At 40.8% G+C, this 20,181-nt stretch overlaps 1 non-coding gene and 1 pseudogene across 1 annotated transcript; one reads left to right on the top strand and one right to left on the bottom strand.

The window, feature by feature from the left end:
• The first annotated feature begins 2,033 nt into the window (after positions 1 to 2,033).
• On the top strand, positions 2,034 to 2,197 carry LOC136130104 (U1 spliceosomal RNA). The gene has a single exon (XR_010656304.1). It is a non-coding gene; the product is annotated as a U1 spliceosomal RNA (small nuclear RNA).
• Positions 2,198 to 17,469: 15,272 nt separating this feature from the next.
• On the bottom strand, positions 17,470 to 17,961 carry LOC136129647 (oocyte-expressed protein homolog; annotated as a pseudogene).
• Between the last annotated feature and the right edge of the window lie 2,220 nt (positions 17,962 to 20,181).

Here is a 20,181-nt window from a genome sequence, read left to right on the forward strand (position 1 = left end):
TCCCTATTCAGTGGTCTTGGTACTTTTGTCTGAAATCAATTTCTGGACTCTCAATCTATTCCATTGATCTATATATGGTCTATATATCAGTCTTTATACAAGTAGCACAATATTTTGATAACTGTTGCCTGGTAATAAGTTTTAAAATCAAGAGATATGAGTCCTCCAACTTTACTCTTCTTTCTCAGTGGTTTCCTTCTTTTTTTTTTTTTTTTTTTTTGCCTCTTTAGGGTCCTTTGCATTTCCATATGAGTTTTAGGATCAGCATGTCCATTTCTGCAAAAAAAGCAGTTGGAATTTTGATAGGGATTGCACTGATTTTGTAGATCCTCCTGCAGATTTAAATGAAGAGCAATGTCACGGCTGAAGTTTAATGATATTGGAATATGACTGAAAGACATTACCCTATGAATGCATGGAGCTGATGGGACTTTGTATGTTCCCTTTGTTGGGAACATAAATTTCTCTTCTAAACAAAGGACAAAGTAGATGCTGAGAAGTAACATGGGTGGATAGTGCTGGATATTTCCTGTTTTTCCCTGTCGATGCACTCTTTGCCTTTCTCCATACTGCTCTGGGCTCCAGGGGGGTGAACTTTGTGAATCACAACCATCTTCCTTGCCCTCTGGCTTTTGCTTGGATTTAGGAAATAGGAGGCGCCAACAGGAGATTGGAGAATAGGAAGAAAGTGATTAGGATATTCCTCAGGCTCCCTTCCCTAATGAAGCGATGGTTGGAAGCTATTTTTTAAATCAAAAGCCACACTTCTGTTGGGTTGCCCTGTCCTGCAGCAACAGATCTCTCCGAGTTCTGATAACCAGTCCATCGACTTACCTTTTCAGGCCTAAGGGTACTAGTGGCTTCCCACTCTGGCTTCCCCTTCCCTTACTGGTTTCTCCTAACCCTGCCCAAATCTTTATAATTAGTCCTGTTATTTTTCCCTTAACACCTGTTTGTAGTGTGCCATCTACTTCTTGTCCTCCCTGACAGTACAAAATGGAAAAAGCTACAAGATAAATTGTTAAGTCAAAGAAGGAAAATACAGAGCAATGTAATATTGAATTATGTAATATTCTATTATTTTGGTAAAAGAAGGGGTAAGGGAGACTATATCTTCATATTTTTAAAAATATTGTGTTAGTTAAGAATTAGGTTTAGCTTCCAGTGATAATACTCAAAAAGAACAGTGGCTTAAAAAAGATAAAAGATCATTTCTCGGGCTTCCCTGGTGGCGCAGTGGCTGGGAGTCCGCCTGCCGATGCAGGGGACACGGGTTCGTGCCCCGGTCCGGGAAAATCCCACGTGCCGCGGAGCGGCTGGGCCCGTGAGCCATGGCCGCTGAGCCTGCGCGTCCGGAGCCTGTGCTCTGCAACGGGAGAGGCCACAGCAGTGAGAGGCCCGCGTACCACAAAAAAAAAAAAAAAAAAAAAAGATCATTTCTCTCTGTAAATATCTAGGGGAAGGCAGTCCAGAATGGAGTCAGGGCTCTGCTACGTGACACACTCACAGGGCTAGTTTCCTTCTAGCTCACCTGCCCTCCATTCTTAGGGCATGGCCTTGTCCTCGGTCCAAGGAAGCATCTCCTTTCCAGGCAGTGGGATGGAAAAGGAGAAGAAGAAGGGACAAAGGGCATACACCAAGGAAGGTTCTGGAAAGCTGCCACACCTGGTCACACCCAGCTCTAGGGGACCCTGGGGAATAGAATTTTGATTCCTGGCAGCCATTTGCTCCAATAAAAATTCTAATGCTATTTAAGAAGAGAATTGATATTGGGAGTAATTAACAGTTTTTTTGGTCACATATATGCATTTAAAATAACTCAGGAAGGATATCAAGAAACTAGAAGCAGTGGTTCCCTGGGGAGATGGTTGGCAGGTGATAACAGGCAGATGAGGGATAACAGAACAGGCCGACGAGGGATTACTCTCACTGTAATATGTAGAGATGTTACATGTTTTGATTTCCGAACCACGTATTTCTGAACATATTACCTATTTACAAACTTAATACATTAACTTAAAAATTCCTCCTTAATACTTACCTGGCAGGGGAGATACCATGATCACGAAGGTGGTTTTCCCAGGGCGAGGCTTATCCATTGCACTCCGGATGTGCTGACCCCTGCGATTTCCCCAAATGTGGGAAACTCGACTGCATAATTTGTGGTAGTGGGGGACTGCGTTCGCACTTTCCCCTGGAAAAAAAAAATTCCTCCTTAAAGATAAGTAAATAAAAAGAGAAAAAAGAAAAAGGTTTCATTCAGTCTCAACTTTGGTCAGAACAAAGGAGCCATGGAGTCCAGTGGACTAATGGCCCCAGTGATTAGAATGACCTCATCAAAAGAGGAAGGTGTGACCTAGGTATGTTAGTTTTCTCTTGCTGTGTAACAAGTACCACAAATTTTGCATCTCAAAATACCAGAGATTTACTATCTCACCATTTCTGTATGTTAGCAGTCTGGCACATTTTAACTGAGTCCTCTGTTCAGGGTCTCATGAGGCTGAAATAAAAATGTTGAATCGGCTGTGTTATCATCACGAGGTTCGACTAGAAAAAGATCCACTTTCAAGCTCATTTAGATTGTTGGCCGAATTCATTTCCTTGCAGTTGCCGGCTGTCAACTGGGGCACACTCTCGACTCCTAGAGGCTGCTCTCAAGTTTTAGCCACAGGTCCCCCTTCATCTCAGTAACGTGCCTTTGTCAAATCTTGCTCGTGCTGGTTTGCTCAAGTGACCAGCCAGAAAAAATTCTCTGCTCTTACATGGCTCATGTGATTAGGTTAGGCACCCCCGAATAATCTTTCTTTCTGAAAGTCAACTGTGTCCATATAAACCAATAAAATAGACCAGAGAGCCCAATATAAATCCTTGTATATACGAGCACATGATTTTCAACAAGGCTGCCAAGCAGCCACTCAATAGGGAAAGGATAGTCTCTTTAACAAATGTTGCCGGCAAAACTGGATACTCGCATGCAAAATAACAAAACTGTACCTTTATCTTTCAATACATACAAAAATTAGCTCAAAATGGATTAAAGATCTGAATGTAAGACTCAAAATTATAGAATTCCTAGGAAAAAAAACAGGGAAAACTTCATGACCTTAAGATTTGGCAGTGATTTCTTGGATGTGACACCAAAGGCACAGGCAACAAAAGCAAAAATATACATAGGGTACTACTCCAAGCTCAAAAATTTCTGTGCATCAAAGGAAAAAAATCAACATTAAAAGGTAATCTATAGAGGGACTTCCCCTGGTGGCACAGTGGTTAAGAATCCACCTGCCAATGCAGGGACATGGGTTCAATCCCTGGTCCAGGAAGATCCCACATGCCACGGAGCAACCAAGCCTGTGCGCCACAACTTCTGAGCCTGCATGCTGCAACTACCGAAGACCGCACATCTAGAGCCCGTGCTCCACAGCAAGAGAGCCACCGCAGTGAGAAGCCCGTGCACCACAATGAAGAGTAGCCTCCGCTTGCCACAACTAGAGAAAGCCCATGTGCAGCAACGAAGACCCAAAGCAGCCAAAAAAAAAAAAAAAAAAAGGTAATCTATGGAATGAGAAAAATATTTGCAAATCATATATCTGATAAGGAGTTAATATCTAGAATATATAAAGAACTCCTTCAACTAAATCATAGCAAAATAACCTAATTAAACAATGAATACAGGACCTGAATAGACATTTCTTCAAAGATGATATAAATGGCCAAAAGGCATATGAAAAGATGCTCAGCATCACTAATCATTAGAGAAATGCAAATCAAAACCACAATGAGATATCATGTCATACCTATTTGGATGGCTACCATCAAAAAACAGAAAATAACAAGTGTTTATAAGGATGTGGAGAAATTGGAAACTTTGTGTACTGTTGGTGAGATTGTAAAATGGTGCAACTGTCATGGAAAACATTATGGCAGCTCCTCAAAAAATTAAAAATAGAACTACTGTATGATCCAGTAATCCCACTTCTGGGTATGTATCCAAAAGATTCGAAAGCAGAGTCTTAAAGAGATACTTGCACATTCATGTTCACTGCAGCATTATTCATAATAGTCAAGAGACAGAAGCAACCCACATGTCCACCAATGGGTGAATGGATAAACAAAATGTGGTATATACATACAATGGAATATTAATCAGCCTTACAAAAGATCGAAACCCTGTCATAGGCTACAACGTTCATAAAACTTGAGCACATTAAGAGAAACAAGCCAGTCACACACAAAAAGATAAATACTATATGATTTCACTTATACGAAATATCTAAAGTTCTCAAATTTATAGAAGCATAAAGTAGAATGGAAGTGGTCAGAGGCTGGAGGGAGAGGGAAATAGGGAACTACTTTTCACTGGGTACAGAGTTGCAATTTTGCAAGATGAAAAAGTTTTGGAGACCTGCAGCACAATTTGATTATAATTAACACTACTGAACTGTACACTTTAACATGGTTAAGATGGTAAACTTTATGTAGTGTTTTTTACGACAATTAAAAAAAAGGCAACTGTGCCATATAACGTAACCTAATCACAGGAGTAATAGCTCATCACATTCACAGATTCTACCCATATGCCAAGGAGGGGGGATTACATGTTATTTGGGGGTCATCTAAGAATTCTGCCTACCACAGAGTGGGACTAAAACAAGTCACTTTTTCAGAGACTTTCCTATCTGGATTTTCACTTCCCACCTATGAACTTTGGAGGTTCTGGATTCTATTTTGTTTAAGAGAGACAGGATTTCCTTCTTTTGTAATATTGGATGATGCCTGAGTACCACTCCTCTTGGTAGAAATTTATTTTCCAGAGTAGAATCACCACTCGTTTATGGTGTGTCCTTTGTGTTAGACTGACCTGCTTGTGGCACCTCTGGGTTTGTCCACCTCAGATGACCATCAAAGCTTGTCTGGGAAAACCTTATTTTTCGTGAAGAAATATTTTCTTTAGAGTTAATGGTTTGGGGCTTCCCTGGTGGCGCAGTGGTTAAGAATCCGCCTGCCAATGCAGGGGACATGGATTCAAGTCCTGGTCCAGGAAGATCCCACATGTTGCAGAGCAACAAACCCTGTGAGCCAAAATTATTTAGCCCGCGTGCCACAACTGGTGAAGCCCGCGCGCCTAGAGCCCACGCTCCGCAAGAAGAGAAGCACTGCAATGAGACGCCTGCGCCCCGCAACAAAGAGTAGCCCCAGCTTGCCGCAACTAGAGGAAGCCCGCACGCAGCCACAAAGACACAACGCAGCCAAAAATAAATAAATAATAAATAATTTTTTTTTTTTTTTTTTTTTTTTAAAAAGAAAGACTTAATGGCTTGAACACACATAGGAAATAGGGAGAGGTAAGGACTTGGAAGCATTGTTTCTAGCACTTTTAACGTTGTCCCAGATCTCAAGGATTGAGTAATCCTCGAGATTAAAAATGGAAAAATCTGAGTTTGAATGACATAATGGCTAAGTAAATACTCCTAAAGGTTAGAAGCTTAGGAGGTTGTGAATACAGTATTTTATGGAGCAAAGATACACAAATGAAGGCATAATGGCTGGTTTACAAAGAGAGCTTAATTTAATTTTTGTTTTTGGCTGCACTGCTTGGCATGCAGGATCCTAGTTCCCCAACCAGGGATTGAACCCATGGCCCCTGCAGTGGAAGCATGGATTCTTAACCACTGGACTGCCAGGGAAGTTCCAAAGAGAGGTTAATTTAATCATAGTATATAAAGCATATTTTAACTACAAGAGGTGGACAATAAACGAAGCAATTAACACTTAATTTATAGCACTAGCATTCTAAAAGCAAAGAAAAAAACAATTTGTATATATATTTAAAGATATAATTTGTGTGCAGAGAGAAGACCCCTGTAAACGTTCTTCCTCTTGAATTAGAACCTGAACTTGTTTAAAGAGCATACAAGCTGCCCACAATTTTTCCCATCTCAACTTCTGTTTCCTAGTGCCCTCATTTTTAGAAGTCAAATGACTGACATTGTTCTTGTGGGAAGGAAGATTAGTGTAGCCCGTTTAATGATTTGGATCATTAACCTGTTAGATGACCCCAAATTTCACTCAGCTTAATGCGCCCAAAATATCCCAGATTCTGAAGGGCCATTTTTCTCAGCAAATGAAAGCCTGAAGAGACTATATCTTGGCTGTTTGCCTCCCCAGAACACCAGAAAATACCTTAGCTAGAAAATAGAAGTAATGCCTCTTCCCCAGACAAGATGCTTTCAATTTTTCGGGAACACTCGGTGATTTGTTGCTGAGAGCATAACCCAGTTTCAAAGCTATTCTCTCCAAAGAACCACTATGACATTTCCAAGCAGTGCACTCATTGGTACCTTGGGTTGTCAACAATAGCTTGTCCCATTTCAGACCAGTTTTTCACTCTGAGAAATGGAAATATACTAATGAAGCGTCTTAATTGGTTATAATCATGGGGGCTGCTGATGCGAGCTCCTCCTGGCAGGTCTGTCTGCATAATAAAGAGTCAGACTGTATGGACTGCGGACATGGACATTACAGGATAAATTCTCTTCCACCCTGAACCCATCTTGGGTAATATCATTTCTCCTTTGGCTTAACCTGAGGGCTCTTTGAGCAATCCCTATACTCCAGGGATATTGTCTAAACTGACAGGCACTTTAATCTGTTTCTTCCCTGCCTTGTCCAAGCCTATGCATATCATATAAGAAAGCAATGAGGCATTCAGATCAGCTTAGAAAATTCTCTAAAAACCATTCTCTCCCAAGTACCACCTATTATTTGATTATTCTGATTTCTGTCTAACGGATTTTTGCCCCCCTCTCTGCCAGGTCTTTTCTGGTTTTCAGCTGAGAGTCCACCAAGTTTTGGGATTCAGCTTCTCCCTGATTTAGGGTTGGGATGTGAACCGGCAGCCTGGAGTCCAGAGCACGCAGGTCGGGGCTGGTCTGGGAGGGAGGCCCAAGACTCGTGGGCTTTGCTGGGGTAAATTGCTTTCTGGAGACAGCACTCACTTTCCGTCCCCAGTCCTATCTGCTTTGGAAGGCAGTTCTTCATGGCATTTCCTATACTTTTTGGACCATTGGTTCAAGGATGTTTGCAGAGCAAATGACCTTGGAAGCTAGAGATAATAAAGCTTGTAAATGTCTCCCTCCCTAGACACATTCCAGGTTAGTAAAAATCTTCTTCCTCTCCCTGAAGAGATTTGCTTATACTCCAGAGGAAAAATAAAACCTCTTTATTTCCCTGGAGGGGAGAATGGGCAAGCCAGCAATAGCCCTATATAAATCAGTTTTTCCTAATTTGGGGATTTCTCTCTTGCAGTGCACCCCAGTGGCTGCCTAGGTGACATCTGGTCCCCACTGTGTCACTCTGTGGGGATGGGGGTTTTGGGAACTGATGCAAGGTATTGCTTTGAGTGCTGTTTTGTTGTGATTAATAAACAGTTTTGTCTATGTCCAAACGGTGTGTATTCTTCTGTCACTGTCATGTATATACAACTGTATAGGGCAGCCTTACTTGTTAGCTTGCAAGTAGGGTAAAATCTCTAACCCTTCAGTTTCTGACTTAATAGTATCCTTCAGTATTCCAAATTCTGAAACAGAAGAATGCAGTGAATGAGATCCCAAATTCTGGAAGAGAATAAAATTCAAGCCCCATTCCAGTTTCTCCTAATATGCATGTTGACACGCAGAAGAACTAGCTGCGATCTAGCCACATTTACTCTAGAACATTCTCATCACTCTACATTAGGAGGTCCACGCTGTTTATGCTTCTCATTTTCTGTAATGAGAAAGAGCTTTTATGAGGAATAACATCCCAGAAATGAATATGGGGGATTAGAACAATAAGAAAACATTTCCATTTAAAGTATGAAGGAAAGCAGTTTACTTTGTCATAGAACTAGGTTAAACACAACACTGCCGTTTTGGGGATATTGCTCAAAGGATTATGTGAAACTGAGTTCAATAAGCCAATCAGGGAAACACAAAGCAAAACAGAAAAAAGCAATAACCTAATGTGAAGATATGTCCAATTAGCAAAAATAGGAAATATTTTAGTTTCCTTGGGATAAAAGAATACTGAAGTCTCTGTAGATGGTGAGATATTTTCCCTTCATAGAAATGTTTTGAACACCACCAGGTTAGGTTTGAGAGTTGAATTAGGAGTGACAGAAACAAGCCTCCTTCTAGCTTCTTAAGAATTCACATGTCTTTTGTCTTTTACCCTCTTTGCAAAATAAGTTAGAGCTTCCATTTTGCCTTGAGGCTTTGCACTTCTTGAGCCCAAAGTGAGTAGTAGTAATTGATGACACATAAGTTTTAATGCAATTACTTATGTGCATTTGTTGTTACATCCAAGGAGAACAAAGACATGTTTATTAGGTGGTAGGTTAGTAGCTCAGAGCTACAAAAAAAGGATGTTTGAAATCAATACATCCCACCATTGTGTTAGGATATTTTTGGTGTAGTCATGAGAAGTAAGCCTTCTGCATGCAAAACAAATACTGCACACAGAGTTTAGAGGTGACCGTGACCTTAAAGACCACACAGGGAAAATAAGAGTCAGTGGCTTTGCAGGAGTTCCACAGCTGGAGAGTAGTATGGCCAAGACTGGAAGGGTATGTGCTTCCTACGCTGTGCAGTACCCCTGCACTTGGTCTGTCCTCACTACCCATTAGATGGAACTCTCAGGTTGGCCAGGTGGGACACTTACCTATGAAGAGTTTGCAGAAGAGTTTCAGCACTAATGTTTCTTGGGCAGTTTTCTATACTCAATTTTAGGATAGCATCATGGCTAGGAGCTTGAGCTTTGGTGTCAGTCATACCTGGACTTGAATCAGTTGCTGAGTCCAAGCTTGTACTGCTCACCACACAACAGGCCAATAAGTTGAGAGACAAGTTGTTGGGGCAAGGAACAGTGACTTTATCTGGAAAGCCAGGCGTCAGAGAAGATGATGAACTAGTGTCCTAAAGAACTATCTTACCCAAGTTAGAATTCAGGCTTCTTTTATTTATTTTTAAATTTTATTTATTTTTTATAAATTTATTTATTTTTGGCTGTGTTGGGTCTTCGTTTCTGTGCGAGGGCTTTCTCCAGTTGCAGCGAGCAGGGGCCACTCTTCATCGCCGTGCGCGGGCCTCTCACTGTTGTGGCCTCTCGTTGCGAAGCATGGCTCCAGACGCGCAGGCTCAGTAGTTGTGGCTCACGGGCCCAGCTGCTCCGTGGCATGTGGGATCCTCCTAGACCAGGGCTGGAACCCGTGTCCCCTGCATCAGCAGGCAGACTCTCAACCACTGCGCCACCAGGGAAGCCCTCAGGCTTCTTTTATACCAAACAGGAGGGGCATGGTTAGTTGTTGCAAACTTCTTGGTGTCAGAATCCTTTGTTCTAGCAGCTGTCCATGTAGGTCAGGTCATGATGTTCCTGTAAACCTCCAATAAGACAAATGTGCTGTTGTGCAACTTTTTAATCTCTATATCAATGGAAAAGTGTTACACTTTTAAAGGTCAGAGCTTTGAGAATGGGCTGTCCTGTATATTTCAGGCTACAGGCAACATTCTTAACTTGTAGCAAAAGCAATAGAAAACAGAGGTTAAAGTAAAAGAAACAGATCCAATATGGAGTGAGATTTGTTCTTGCCTATTACAAATCTTGGCTCTGCCACATATTAGCTTGTGACCTCAGGTGAGTTATTTAACTTCTCTGGGCCCCTCAGTGTGCTTGTCTGTAAAGAATAGTAAGTCTTATTTATAAAGAGTAAATGATGATTCACTTTGCTGTACAGTAGAAACTAACACAATATTGTAAAGCAACTATACTCCAATAAAAACTAAAAAAAAAGAAAAGAATAAATGAGATAGTAAGTGTGTAGTGTTTAACATAGTGCTTGGCAAGCAATAGGCGTTAAAGGAGTGATTAACATTATTACAATGATCAGATACATAGCACTGGACTAGGAACATTCTTCATATCCAACCTACCTTTGAGGTACGCCTCCACATGTGTTCTCTTTCCTTAATTGTTCTGTGATTTCATTGTTTCCCACCTTGTACTTCTGAACAGCAAAAATGAAGTCAACTCTTCCTTTGTTCCATCTCAAGTCCTCCTCCTCCTCCATGAGGACTCCTAAGATTTCTTTAGTTCTCAAGGATCCCTTCCTTTTCTGAACGACTGAGTTACCTCTTATATCCAGAAGCCAGTTAATTGATTGCTCTGTACCTTCATATATGCTGTTCAGTCTCCCCAAATACGCTATAGGCTTCTGTAAGATTCCGCTCCTTTTTTTTTTTTTTTGCGGTACGCGGGCCTTTCACTGTCATGGCCTCTCCTGTTGCGGAGCACAGGCTCTGGACGTGCAGGCTCAGGGGCCACGGCTCATGGGCCCAGCTGCTCCGCGGCATGTGGGATCTTCCTGGACCGGGGCATGAACCCGTGTCCCCTGCATCGGCAGGCGGACTCTCAACCACTGCGCCACCAGGGAAGCCCTCCGCTCCTTCTTTTGACTGTCATAGCAGAGCACTGAAGCTATCAAAGGATCTCAGTGAATAATTAGTAGGTGAGTTGATATACTGTGCCCACCAATGACACAAGCCTAGTTCAAGAGCAATTCAGGATTTTAGGGACCCATTATTTCCAAACCCAAATCAGCATATGTGATTTTGTCAAGTACAAGTTGACTTAGGGGAAAGTGGAGCAGAAGATTTGAAATTGGGACTGTTCCAGAAAATTCAGGAGGTGTCTTCATGATTCAGGTAGAGAATAGCCATCAGTGTAGGAAATTACTTTTCTCAGTGAATCTTCTTGGCATGCAAAGTATTTTTAAAAGTCTGGTTTGTAAATCTCATCTGGCCAATGAAAACTTGATGACCTCTCTGGTTGTTTATTCTTCTTTTTTTTCTCCTCTTCCTCGTCCTCCTCCTTCTCCTCTTCTTGCTCCTCCTTCTTTTTAACAAATTAATTTTGTGTAGAGGAACTGGGACAATAAGAGTGATTGGGAAAAACAAATAGACAAGGAGAATCTTAAGGTAACCTTAAATTTTAACTTTAAATTTTTATAAGAATGTTCTGGGTGGTCAGTGTGACTCCTATTTACTCTTATATAACTCCTATAAAGCATATATAAATATGCTTTCTGCAAAAGAAGTGTTCCAAAAAAATTTGTGTAAGTTGATTTCTGGAAAGGCTTATCATATTTTGAATCCATAGAAGATCTTTATAGACATTCTACACTGATTCCTTTTGTCAAGAAACAGGTGTCTTAGTTGTGTGTTGTTGTATAAAAAATTACCCCAACATTTAGCAGCTTAAAGCAACAACATTTATTATCTCTCAGTCTCTGGGTCAGGCATCTGGTGCTGCTTATCTGGGTCCTGTGGTTTAGGCTTTCTACTATCAAGGTGTCAGCAGAGCTAGTCATCTCCAGGTCAATTGGAAATGGATTCATTTCCAAGTTCACACACGTGGATTTTGGCCAGAGGCTTCCTACAGTTCCTTACTTGTGGGTCACTCCATAGGGCAGCTCACAATATGTACATTTGCTTCACCAGAGCAAGCAAGTGAGCAGAGCCAGAGAGAGAAAGAAAACCATCAAGACAGAGTCACAGTTGTTTATAACTAAATCTCAGAAGTGACACCCCATCACCTTTATTTATTGCATTCTATTTATCAGACGTGACTTGTTAGATCCAGCCCACACTTCCGGGTTGGGGATTATACAAAGACATGGAGACCACGAAGTGTGTATCATTGGTGGCTGTCCTAGAGGACAGGGGACAAAGACAAACAACTGTCTTCGTTAATTTGGATTTTTGCATTTTAAATTTATGTGACATACCTCTGTGCAAAGTGGAGTTGAGAACTTCCTAATTCATGTTTCATCTGCTTGCATCCCCTAAGAAAATCCTTGTGGAGATAACTTAGTTAGTCATTTAGAGTTAACCTCCTCTTTCTCTAGGCTCATTCATCAAATTATAGGTTAAATCAGAAAGAAGCAAAGAAAAGACCATAAAAGGAATGAAGCTGGCACTAAAATTTTTTTCTTACTGTAAAAAATTTTCAAGATACAGAAAAGTCGAGAAAGTAGTATAATAAACTGACAAGTACCCATTACTCAGAAGAAGCAGTTCTAGCATTTATTGAGCACCTGTGCAAATCATTGTGCAAAATGTTTCCAGAAAATTGTTTTCACTAATCCATTCAACAAGCTTGTAAAATAAATATTATTTTACTTAAGGATAAGGTAAATATTGCACTCTGTATGGAGAATACTGAGACTCAGGATGGGGTAAAAAAAATTGCTCAAGATTATAGAACTAGCAGAGCTAGGATTTATTGTATTTTATTTATTTTCTCCAATTTTTTTTTCTACTTCAGTATCACTCCTTTTCTCTTCTTTATGTTACTATTGTCCTACAACTATACATCTTTATGAATTATAAGCCCATCAACAGTTTTATAATTATTGCTTTTTGCATCTGTCTTTTAAATCATATAGAAGGAAAAAGTTACTAACAAGGATAAACTTATGCTGTCTTTTATATATATTTACCTATGTAGCTACCTTTACTGGTGCTCTTTGTTTCTTTGTGAGAATTAGAGTTACTGTCTAAGGTCTTTTTACCTCATTTGAAGGAGTCTCTTTAGGATTCCTTGTAGGGTAAGTGTGCCTTTGATCTGATCACGTGATTCTATTTCTATTTCTAAAACTATTTCTAACACACCTTATGGGCAGGGAGAACCCATGAGTCCCAGGACCAGCTTCCCATGAGGTGCTCAGTTTCATCAACCTGGATGTTGATCTGGCCAGAATTTCTCAACACTCTCATGAATCCTTTTCACTTTTCACTGCTATAGAAACTTTAATAACCTAGTGAGTTGCACTGCTTTCTTGGTCCATTTTGTCCAATATCACACTACTACAGCCAGCCAGGGGTCAAGAAACAGTGAGCCAAGGAATAAGTAGGAACTGGTACCCGTAGATGTGATGTAAGTTAAAAAAAATGCGGATAATTTAATCATAGATCTAGTAAGAAAAGCAGTGAGTTTTTGCTGAAGTCAAGTAGTAAAATTAGGAATCGAGTGATCAGATCAAAGGCGGACCAAAGTCAAGCCAAATCTAAGCAATTAATCAGCTATGAGCATCATAACACAAAATCTGTGCATTACCTAACCAGGCCTAGTTTTGTTCAATGCTTGCAGCTCTGTAGATGACAGTATCAGGATTGCATAGTATTCGCCTGGTAGAAAGCTCAAAACTGGGCATAATCTAGGACGTAGAAGGGAGAACCAGGATTCCTCCTCTGGGTCCTATCCTTCCCATTGCGTTAAACTGGCATTTCTTAACTTTGAATAATGTATGCAGGGCTTCTCAGGGTGTGAAAGAGGCATGGATATCTTGAAGCTCCAGGTATAATTTTAAAAAGAAGAAAATGTGCTATGTTTTCAACATTTAATTTTGTCAGTGTATCTCAGTTACAATATGTGCATCTTCATTTTGGAGAGAACATTGAAAAATCTGAGTTTCTTGTCTTTGTAAAGTGTGAGACCCATGATCAGTGGGCCTTCTGGTCAACTTCCCTCTTCCCAGCCGTACCCTGTGATAGCTCAGAAGGCAGACACCCTATTAAAAAGTATGGGTTTTGTAAACTGATTCATGCTTACCACCACAAATTAAGTACTACAGAAAAGTTAAAGAAGAAAGTAAAAAACAAAAAACCAAGCAAAACAAAACCCACTATCAACTACCCAGAAATAATCATCATTAACTTTTGGCAGACAAGATCTTTGTCATCATCTCTCTTTATATGTATCTTTATGTGTGTATAGATATAATTTTATAAAAATAGGATCTCAGAGGGCTTCCCTGGTGGCGCAGTGGTTAAGAATCCGCCTGCCAATGCAGGGGACACAGGTTCGAGCCCTGGTCCAGGAAGATCCCACATGCCGCGGAGCAACTAAGCCCGTGCGCCACAACTACTGAGCCTGCGCTCTAGAGCCCGTGTGCCACAACTACTGAAGCCTGTGCCCCTACAGCCTGTGCTCCACAATGAGAGAAGCCACCGTAATGAGAAGCCCGCACACTGCCATGAAGGGCAGCCCCTGCTCACCGCAACTAGAGGAAGCCTGTGCGCAGCAACAAAGACCCAATGCAGCCAAAAATAAATAAAATTATTTTTAAAAAATAGGATCTCATCATAAATGCTTTTCAAAAATAAAAAGCATTCAATTTTTCTTTACTTGAATTTAACAGGAGAAAAACAAATGAAATTGACAGAATTGCTCAACCTCAGATTAATAAGAATTTCTTCATATCAAGCAATTTTATTTCCTAAAAGATAAGTCTAAAATTTCAGAAGATTCTTTCACTTAAAAAAAACAACAAGGGACTTCCCTGGTGGCACAGTGGTTAAGAATCCACCTGCCAATGCAGGGGACATGGGTCCGAGCCCTGGTCCAGGAAGATCCCACAGGTGGTGGAGCAACTAAGCCCGTGCACCACAGCTACTGTGCTCCAGAGCCCACGAGCCACAGCTAATGAGCCCACGTGCCACAACTACTGAAGCCCATGCGCCTAGAGCCTGTGCTCTGCAACAAATGAAACCACTGCAACGAGAAGCCCGTGCACCACAACGAAGAGTAGCCCCCGCTCACTGCAACTAGAAAAAGCCCACACACAGCAACAAAGACCCAACACAGCCAAAAATAAATAAATAAATAATAAAATAAATTTATAAAACAAACAAAAAACCCCCCCAAATACCAAAAGACTTCCACTTGAACAGTATCTATGGACTTCCTGCTCTGAAGATGAGAAACTTGACACTATCCTTACCTCATCCCTTCAAGACCACATTTCTGGTAAGCCTATTGTTACTTTTACCTTATCAAGATTCATAAATTTGTTCTCTCTTGTAAACATAATTCTCACAGCACTGCTTTTTCTTTAAACCATTGAATGAGTTTAATGACCCACCATTCATTGGCCATGGAACCTCCATTTCTAGTTTCTTTCGGCTTGCTGTATTTTGATGTTGGATGACTCTCAAAGAGCTTGTGAGCACTAAATTTCATGAACTGCTGCTTATTTGAGAAAGTCTGTTTCTTACCTTTATGTTTCAAGTACAATTGATTGGACACAAAATTACACTTTGATTTTCCTGGGAAAAATTTTCTGGTGGATTAAGTCTTCTCTTTTTGTCATTAAATCTTTCAGAACTTTTTGCTTTACCATTTGCTTCTTTTCTTTAGGAATATCAATTATTTTTATATTAGATTTCCCTTGTCTGTATTCCATATCAGTAATCATCACTAATAATTTTCATCTTTTTAAATTTCATACCGTTGTTTTCAGCTGTACATATTTTATTTTGGGTTGCTTTTCTGTGGCCTTTATCTATGAAAAGACTTGGTGACCTACCTGGACTTGCCTTTTAGCACCTTGACCATCAGCATCAAGGACCTGCATAGTTTTTGGCCTTGTTCATTTTCCTTCTTCCTTAGATCAAAGACTCCTTGCTTCACTTCTTAAATGGGTCAATCCATCTCACTGTAACCTCTTTAAGAGCAGGAGGAAATTTAGGTAGTTGTTTTATAATCCTTAATTTTATTCTGAGGAAATGAGAGAAAGATCATGTAGGTCAAGAAGCATAACCATGAGAGATGGTGGTACTATATGAAGTTAAAGAGGATAGGTTGGGTAAGGCAGGTTGGATTATCTTTAGGCTATGGAGTTTGGGTTTTATTTTTAGTATACTGGGTGGGTGGGAGGAGAGTGGAGAGTGGTGGTCATTGAAGGACTTTAAATAAGAAAGGACTGTGCACTCATATGTTTTGAAGTTAACTGTAGTTGTAGGATGGAGAATAAATTGGGTAGGATGAAGAGTAGAAGATAAAAGATTAGTTAAGGAACCTTACATCTACTCATTAGAGATAACTGCAGACTAAGTGAGGCATTAAAAATAGAAAGAAGAGGGACTTCCCTGGCAGTCCAGTGGATAAGACTCCCAGTGCAGGGGGCCCGGGTTTGACCCCTGGTCACGGAACTAGATCCCATATGCTGCAACTAAGAGTTCGCATGCCACAACTAAAGATCCCACACGCTGCAACTAAGACCCAGCGCAACCAGATAAATAAAAAAATATTTCTTAAAAAATAGAAAGAACATACTACTTTTTTTTAAATGAAGGGAACTGGATGGATTAAATATATTTTTGCATCCATAACAACTTGATATGTAATAGCTAAATGTGGAAAGGATCAAAAATGTTCATCAATAGGTGAGTTTAAACAATTGTGATATTTCCATACAGTGGAACATTACTCAGCAAAAAAAGGAATGAGCTATTAATGCATACAACAATGTAGATGAATTGTAAAATAATTATGATGCATGAAAGAAGTCTGACGGAGTTCATACTGTATGATTCTATTTATTTAAAGTTCAAGAAAGTGCAAAATGAGCTATAGTGACAGCAAGCATATCAGTTACTGCTTGGGGATGGGGGTGTGGGGTGATGGGGGGTGGGCTGGCAGGATTCCAAGGGGGCATTAGGAAACTTTTGGGGGTAATGGATTTGTTTATTATCTTGATTGTGGTGATAGTTTTGGGAGTGTACCTGTGTCAAAACTAACTAAATAATACACCTATTTTATCTTAATTATGGGCAGTTTATTTCATGTCAGTTACACATCAATAAAGCTGTTTAAAAGACTCAAAATATTTTTGAGCTGGGTTAGTGGTATTTGGTGAAGGGAATGTGGGAGAGTGAAACAACAAAGATGACGATTAGGTTTCTGATATGAGCTATTTTCTATGAAGACATTTAAAGCCATGGCATGGGAGACACTACTGAGAGTGAGAATGAAGAAGACCTGGGACTGAGTGTAGAGGAAAGCTGACATTCACAGGCTGGGCAGAGGAGAAGCTGGTATCTTATTTCTTTGTGCAAATGCACCAAAGTTTATTTAACTCTTTTTGATGGAGGACACACTTATTTCTAATGCTTTTAACTTACAAACAATGTTGCAATGAATAACCTTATATATGTGTTGTTTTGGAAGTGTGTGTGTGTGTGTGTGTGTGTGTGTATGTGTAATTTGCAGGATAAATTTCTCTAAGTAGAATTTGCTGACGTATATACACTAATATGTTTAAAATAGATAACTAATAAGAACCTGCTGTATAAAAAAATAAAATTCAAATAAATAAATGAAAGAATTTGCTGGATCATAGGGATGAACAGTTATGATTTTGGATGATAATGCTAAACTCTCCTTCATAATTGCACGAATTTACATTCCTATGAGCAATAACCATTGCTCATAGGAATGTAAATTAATCAGCAAAATAATAATCAGCAGTAAAATAATCAAACCACTATCCATCAAGATACAGGAAAAAAATAAATGCATAGATTTAAGGATATTTGCTTCTCTTGAACTTTAGTAGCAGAAGGAGAACTGTTCTCATACTCCTGACAACACTTATGCAACAGGACGCTGGGGGACCTGGGGGCCTGGTGCCTGGGCCTTCAAGAACTCCTCGAGTTGTTCCATCTTCTCAGCTCGGGCGCCCTGCTCCCGGTGACTCGGCGCCAGGCTCAGGAGCACGCTCTTCACCCGGCGCTGGACAGCCGGCCGCCCGAAGACGGTGATTTCCACCAACTTCCCGGCGTGAACTGCGTCCACCGTCAGCAGGGCCTGGCTCTTCCACTCCATTTCCGGAACCACGGCTCGGTCTGGGCCGAAGATCGAGTCGGCCAGCCACGCCTCCAAATAAAACACCAGCAGGCTCCTCAGCTACTGCACAGGAAACCACCACGGCCGGGAGCGAATCCGTGGCGGCGGAAGTGGGAACCCCAGCAGCCAGTCCCCCAGAGCCTCGGCAGCGCCCGCGTAGTCTGCTGTGCTGAAACCGGCAGCCCGCGGGTAAGGGGCGAGCAGCTCTCGCGGGATTTTCTTTCCCCATAACCTCATTAACACAGAGTATTATCTAGCTTTTGACCTTTGCTAATCTGGTAAGTGAAAAATGGTAGCTCTGGATAATTTTAATTTGTATTCTTTCATTATGAGTGAGTTTGAACATCTTTTTATGTTTAAAAGATATTTGTATTTCCTTTTTTGGGGATTGTTGTCCATTCAAAAAAGTGAGTTATTGGTTTTTTGGGGTTTTTTTTTTTGCGGTACACGGGCCTCTCACTGTTGTGGCCTCTCCCGTTGCGGAGCACAGGCTCCGGACGCGCAGGCCCAGCGGCCATGGCTCACAGGCCCAGCCGCTCCGCGGCATGTGGAATCTTCCCGGACCGGGGTACGAACCCGTGTTCCCTGCATCAGCAGGCGGACTCTCAACCACTGCGACACCAGGGAAGCCCCAGGTTATGGGGTTTTTTTCTTAGCACTTGATACATGCTATAGGAAAAGTAGCCCTTTGTTTGCAATATAACGATGTAAATGTGTTTTACCAGTTTATTTATCTTTGGAATTTATTTTCCCAGTTTGTTGTTTGTCTTTTGAATTTGTTTATGGTGGATTTTTCTTTTTTTTTTTGCGGTACGCGGGCCTCTCACTCTTGCGGCCTCTCCCATTGCGGAGCACAGGCTCCGGACGCGCAGGCTCAGCGGCCATGGCTCACGGGCTCAGCCGCTCCGCGGCATGTGGGATCCTCCCGGACCGGGGCCCGAACCCGTGTTCCCTGCATTGGCAGGCGGACTCTCAACCACTGCACCACCAGGGAAGCCCTATGGTGGCTTTTGCCTTGCAGAAATGTTTGATTTTTATATTGTCAAATTTATAAATCTTGGGACTTCCCTGGCGGTCCAGTGGTTGACTCCGCGCTTCCACTGCAGGGGGTGCAGGTTTGATTCCTGGTCAGGGAACTAAGATCCCGCATGCCATGCGGTGCGGCAAAAAAAAAAAAAAAAAAAAAAAATTATAAATCTTTTTGTTTATGGCCCTTGAGTTTTGTGTCATAGTTAAGAAGGCTTTTCCCACTCTGAGTTTATTAAAGAGTTCTCTTATGATTTCTTACAGTATATTTATAGTTTCATTATTTAAACTGAGATCTTTGATCCAATAGGAGATTTTCCTGGTGTAAAGTGGGAAGTACTGATACAACTTTGGTTTTATTTTTAGATGGCTCCCTGTTTTCTCCAAATCATTTATAATATAAATCTATCTTTTCACCATTGAAGATTTAAGATTTCATCTTTTAATAAAGATTTAAGGTTTCATCTAAAAGATTTAAGATTTCATCTAAAAAAGATTTAAGGTTCCATCTTCATCTTTACTAAGTGAGAGAGAAGGCTTATGTATGGAGGTTGTAGAATATATTTTGAATGCTAACGGGAATGATCCAGTAGAGACGGAGAGAACTGAAAATTCAAGAGTAAAATCCCTGAGATAGAGAACAAGATTCGGAACAGTTTAATAATAAATAATGAAAGGTGGCATTTTTGAGGGTTTCTTATATGCCAGGCAATATTTCAAATACTTTACCATGGATTAAACAATTTAATCCTCTGAATAAGAGTACATTCCTACTTATTATTCTTAATTAGTATAACCACTGTGAGCCCCACCTGTCCATTTATTTATTTATATATACACCTCCCTCCCCACCTCAGTGAACTTCTTCACTGGCACATGTTCCCTTGCCTGGCAAATAAATAAACTTAGAGTTTGCTTTATGGATCACTGTAATGGTCATTGGCTTTCCCTTATAAGTTCACAACAACCTGATGAGGTGGTTCTAAAATTCCCCCTATTTTACTCTCAAGGAATCTGAGGCTCAGAGAGGCTAAACAATTTATCCAAGATCACATTGCTAAGTGGTAGAGCCAGGCCTTGAACCTTTGTAGTCTAACTCCATGCTCTTAACAACTCTGTGTTGAAATGGTAGGAGAGGAGATGATGAACATATATATGCAGGTGGGTGGGGAATTTCATGGTGGGAAGGAGAGATGACTTCTATTTTCCTATTGAAGTAGAAGGTTATGATGAATATACAGAAACTGACCTGTCCAATTGCTTGATTATCTCCAGCCATGCTCACATGCCTCCATGTGGGCAAAGGAAAAGTCCACTCACTTTGGGGAGGAGGCTCTGGGAAACCTGTGGCTGGCCTGAAGAAACAGAGAATCGGACAGAGAAGGAGCCTCTAAAGGAGAATCAAATAAGAGAGTAATAGGGCACTGATGA

This window comes from Phocoena phocoena, chromosome 10 (assembly GCF_963924675.1).
Source record: "Phocoena phocoena chromosome 10, mPhoPho1.1, whole genome shotgun sequence".
NCBI classification, from domain to species: domain Eukaryota; kingdom Metazoa; phylum Chordata; class Mammalia; order Artiodactyla; family Phocoenidae; genus Phocoena; species Phocoena phocoena.